The following is a 6000-nucleotide window of genomic DNA, read 5'->3' as shown; positions in this document are numbered from 1 at the left end:
TTCTCAGATATAACGAGAGAAAGGTTACGATGGAAGAAAGCGGGCTGCAACAATAAATGATAAAAGGTATAATGATTTGTTAATTTAAGTGTTAAGATAATTTTCACACATCCTGCATAATAGCATAAATATACAAATGGATAATTCAGAAGCTCTTTGTCACTCGTTCGCAAAGATATGTTTTAAGTTTACTTTAATGGCAGTTTTTACTTAACGTTGTATTCATTAATGATCACATTTATATTTGACGTTGTTTAATCATTTTCAAACGTTTATACGTTTTTTACAGAGAAGTAAGTAAGCTATTACCTTGCATTGCGAACTTTCTATGCGAATTACTGGCAATCAATCTCTTCGCAAAAGTATAATTTTCGTATCGCTAATTATTAATATACGAAGGTACACTGCAGTTAATCATGAACCAATTGGAACGCTTCACAGCGGCTATTGTACTTATTAATTGTTAATATATCGTATATACTCGGTACGCGTGGTATTTCTAGTAAATTATTATTCAAATTAAATCTAAATTCAGTTGCAATTATTTGGAGGTTCTGTGTATTTTTCGAAATTCACTGCCAACGGTGATAGTCAACCTGTTCCTTTATCGCGTGGGCGAATGTTTATTTATCCACGCTAAGGCTGCCGTGAATCTTAATGAATTTCCGATTACTTCATCTATCCTACGCGGAAGGCTTTACTATGCAAACTGTATGCGATTAACGTAGTATTATGCGCGTGAAAAGTGAGCAGAACAACAGAGGAAGATGTGGAACAACTTAGAGAAATATTCAATTAGAAATTTGTACATACCGTGTACGATACTGGCAGGACAGCAGATTTGTAATATCTTCTTTTTCGAATTCAGATTCTCCAAAGCATGTTAACTCAGAATCGAAAAGGAAGATAGATAACACGAGTTTCCTTAAACGTAATCGTTTTCAGAACGTGAGTTTATTATGTATTACGTGTACACGAGTTCTTCTGAAGTCTTGGACCATTTCAAGGGAACCGCAATAATTCATCACCAACGTAATCTATTTCTCGTGAAAAAGACATTATTCATGGGTTTATAACTCTTTTAGTAGGCATGATTCTGTTCCACTAGCCTCCGTAATGTTGAGACAGTACGGATTTAAATATGTTGAGTAATCTATTTTTATGTTTAAACACAATTTTAGAGTAGATATTCATGGCTGAGTTTTGCTTAATATTTCTCATATGCATTATTTTAGATTTCTTTAGATGCCTTCACTGTGAGAGTACTTTCAAATTAAATAGATGATAGAAGATGAAAATTGAATACTACAATATTATTACAAATTTTATATCAAAATATTCTTTTGTAAAACGATGCTTTGAACTCCATAAAACAAAGCATGAGATAAACACAAATCACATCGAGGGATTTGTTTTACGTACAATATAATGAAATTAAACCAAACATTTAAAGACTCCGAAAATGTTCCACTATAAATGGTTTAAGACTTTAACGCGATATTGTAATTATCTGAAAGTTCGATATTCGCCTATATTATGTTAACGTATACGCGTTTGAACGATTCGATGCTCCAATCTTCAGGCTCTGCAACGTTACACACAATCGTTTGTGAGCTATAGTACGTAGCGAATGTACATGTGTGTAGCACAGATCGTTAGACAGCGAGGTACATAGCGATTAATCACGACAATGTTTAGAGAAATGTAGAATTAAAGTCGAACGAATAACAAAAAAAAAAAGCAAACTAAATAAGCATGAAACTTAGATGAGAATTAGATGGTCGATCGCGGAGAAGGTAAGTATCCGTGCGGTGTGCTTATTTCCAAGTGTCGAAGCTTTCGGTGTAGCGTTCGTCATTAACGCCTGCCAATGAAGCAGAGTCATTAAAGGCAGGAAAAAAGGTGGAACCGTAATGAGCTATAAAGGCTGAGATTTCGTCTCAATCAGCAAGGATCGAGGAGCAATTAAAATCTATGCTCCTCGGCGCAAGAATATCGCAATGCTCAACGCATGTCTAATCGTTAGGTTGGCTTGACGTCTCCCCACATGAATTCCAATCACTTTTTCTACCTCAAAGCTATGTACTGGGTGAATTTCGTAGCTGAAACTCGTTTTTTGTTTTGTAACTGGAGATAGGACCAAAATGGTGAATGTTAAATAAAAATCAATCACGTTGATTGACTTTCAAGCATTTATTTAAGTATTGAATGTTTTTGGCCAGAGAGGGAAGAAGATGGAGAGGGAGGTCTTCTTCAGAAGATATTCTTTATAACTATATGAATTTTCATTTGGAAGTAATTTAACAGCAGGAATGACATATAGAAAATATTCCGTTATATTTATGTATTATTTTTCATAATATATTATGAATTCAAAGATATTACCTTTAGCAATTAGTGACTTCATTTTTCTAAGTTAGAATATTCTCAGACTATTCGATATTCGCGAATAAGACTATTTTTGTTTTATATATTTGTTTTTCGACGTGCAAGTGTTTCCATATTATTAAATTCTACCATTGTGCTGTTTATAAAACACGTCTTCATTAAAAGAAAAAAAGAAAAACAATTTTAGTTCATGGGAAAATGACTTTTTTCTTCAATCAAATAGTCTTAAAATACACATCGTATAGAAAATAAATATCAATTTTGTTGTCAATCGAGTTTATTGAAAGTAACATTAAAAATAAATTCTATCCTCAATGAAGCATGAGTTTTCTTAGAAAATTTGGAATATCTTCTGAAGTATTCATCCTGGCAAGCTCTTGTCTCAATATTTTCCTAAACTGAGAATTCCAAGGAATCGATTTTTAGGAGAAAGAAAAGTATAGCTCCATTTAAAAAGAATATGCAAGTGCACTTTGCCGATGCAAAAAAGATGAAACAAGGTCGTGGAAAGTTAGACTACCCGACGGCATTCAACTTTTTCCTCCGACAGTTTCCCTATTTCTAACCAAAAAAGCGATATAACCTGGCCCAGTTGCGTGACTCGCCCTGTATTCGAAAGGAAACGCGAGGGGAATCCGTTTTCGATTCGCCTATGAAAGGAAGGTATTGCTCATTTATGCAACACGTATCCACGCATGGTTCATATTGTTCTCTGTACGACGATTTTGCCTAACTTCGAGATTCCATTATACTATTTTGATATACAAAAGAACGCGTTACACTTTATTCATTTTTTAAATTAAATATTCTCCATTGCAGGCAAGCAACAGACTTTTTATATTAACCCTTTGCACGATGAGGTCACAGTTTGATTTTTTATTATTTAATTTTTCTTTAATTTGGCTCCAACATTTTCTGGTTATTTTATTCCTGTTTTCTTTTCTGGTTCTGTCCTCAAATTTTAGCTTCTTCATGTTATCTATGTTTTATATTTTTGTTAAGAGTATCGTACTTTTAAATTGAACATTTTGACATCAGATATTCTTCCAGAACAACCTTTTGTTAAACCTAAAAATTAAATAACGTTTGGTCGAGAAGAAACTAAGGAAGTAATTGTAGTATAAAGAGTTAATAACTGTCTTTTGTATAATTTAAATAAATTGCTCGGTTTTTGCAAACACTATTACGCACGATAAATATAAGAGTACACCTTTGTAAGAGGTTCAAATCGTACATAAAATGTTAGACAGTTTCATGTATATAATAAAAAAAATGAAACGGACAAATGGTCATGGTCATGGTTAATTTAAAGAATATATCAAGGATAGAATACATATCTGTAATTGACGAAGCTCTCTTTCATAAAAATGTGTAATATTCCTGAAATTAATAAAGTTAATTTTCTTTTTGTACAGTTTGTTTTTTTTCAAATTGGAAATCGACTTGATGATGAATATAATTATTTCTACACTCCATCAATGAAATCAATTTTTCTAAATTAAAAACACAATCAATACAAGTAACGTTGCTATATTACGTTTTAATAATTGTTCATAAGATAACTGAAAAAGTACTATGAGTACTTTAAATCATATTGGTTATTATATAATTATTTTCTATCATACACGAGTAAGATAAGTGTTGTTTCACTATCAATTACAAATGTGTGCCGCTAACGATGTACGGAAATTACAAAAGTATCTATTTTTCTTTAATGCCGATATACTAAGAGACAAAGATGGATACAATGTACTTTCGTGGACATTCTTCAGTACCATGGGATCAATGAAAAAAAAATCATTTCGTTTGTAATTAAATTCTAGTCAATACTGTGCGCGCTCTCACTCGACAATCTGATCTTTGACAACCCTCCAGTATCGTATAAAATAACCAAATGATATAATTTTATCACGGATGAAATAAAAAAAATATATATATATACTACATTAGCGGAATATGCATATATAAAAAGTTAGAGCTGAGAATATTAAACGACTCATGTATATCGCGAGTCGTTATATTAATTGTGCGAGTTAGCGTATATTTGCATTTGACACATGATTTGCAAAAAAAAAAAAAATAAAAACAGTATACCATGATAAAAATTGAAATGACTACTTGAAAATAAATATTGTGCAATTGTGCAAAATGTCGTGATAGTTTTTTTCCATTAAATGGTTAAATAAAGCGTGCAATCTTCTTATAGTGAAAGTAACATATGGAAACTTGATTTTATTTGTTCTATTGTTTATTAAATTTAAAACCGTAAACCTAGATTAAGTTTGAAAAAAAATATGAGAATTGTTCAACAATAAGAGGTGAAAGATTCATTCTACATTCAATGCTTTATTCGAACTTGGAAGGCCTAATTTTCTTGAAGAACACATCAATTTCCAATTAAAAATAATATCTTATTGGCACACTTATGTTTCATATTGTAAAAATTCAAACGACTGTTTGAAAATTCAAGTACGATGCTCTTACATAAATTGGGGAGTTGAAATAGTAAATGACATAAGTATCAAAAAATCTAAAATTGTACATTTTGGTATAAAAACAACTGTAAATAATTTTCGATTTTTATTTGGAACTCATTTCACTTACCATTTCAACTCCACAAATAGGGAGGAAAGTTATTAAATAAAAATGATGTATCGCCATCTTGATGGAGGTTTCAATGCGCATAATGGCAGAGCAAAAACTTCATTTTTGTAAATGACGCGAAAGATGTAACATAAATTGCAAATTAAGTGTGTAATGTAAATGTATCTTTAACATGTTGAACACGCTTGTTCGAGACTTCGCTGTTGTATCAATTTACGAAAAACGTTCGATGTATGATTGTCGTTAAAATTGTCATTGGATATAATAGAAGCGTTTAAGCATCGAGTGTGTGAACAAATTTTATGGAAAAAAAAACACATTGTATAATTTCGTCATAGAGAAATGTTCTAATAGTTCAAGCCAGCAATGTAACAAAGTGTGTGCATATATGTTGTGTAATAAAATAAAACATTGATGCATCCATAATAAATGATAATAGTGTTGGAAAATTGTTTTCATCGCACACCTGTATCTAGAAACATCATTTTTTATTTCAGACATTCTCTATTCTAAAGACAGATGATTTTTTAATATTGTAAAGAATTTTTATTGGTGGTGACTTGCTTTAAAATAAATCTCTTCAATATCAAGAAAATGAATGCCAATATATTTATTTATTCATTTATTAACACTTTTTCTGTGCATTGTGTGTATTAAATAAAATAAATATATACAAAAAGCAAACATATAAGTATACTTATACTTATACTTATAAGTATAGTATACTACACTATAGTGTAGTTTGCACAGAAGGCACTGGTAAAGTTAAACAAAGCGTAATACAAAATTGATAATCTTGAAAAAATGATTCTCAGTTTACTAACCCAAACAGTTTTCAAGATATTAAATGTTAAAGTTTTGACAAGCCAAGTGAAATGGGTCGTCACGCCACAATTTCGCCATCGATATTTACGCTCTATTTCAAGATGACGCCTTGCTCCTATAGTCTTTTGAATGTCTAGAGTTTGCTATTAAATATGTCCGAAAAATATTATTTGTTTTATAACA

This window comes from Hylaeus anthracinus, unplaced genomic scaffold (assembly GCF_026225885.1).
Source record: "Hylaeus anthracinus isolate JK02 unplaced genomic scaffold, UHH_iyHylAnth1.0_haploid 11982, whole genome shotgun sequence".
Classification (NCBI taxonomy): Eukaryota; Metazoa; Arthropoda; class Insecta; order Hymenoptera; family Colletidae; genus Hylaeus; species Hylaeus anthracinus.
This window is presented reverse-complemented; position numbering follows the sequence as displayed.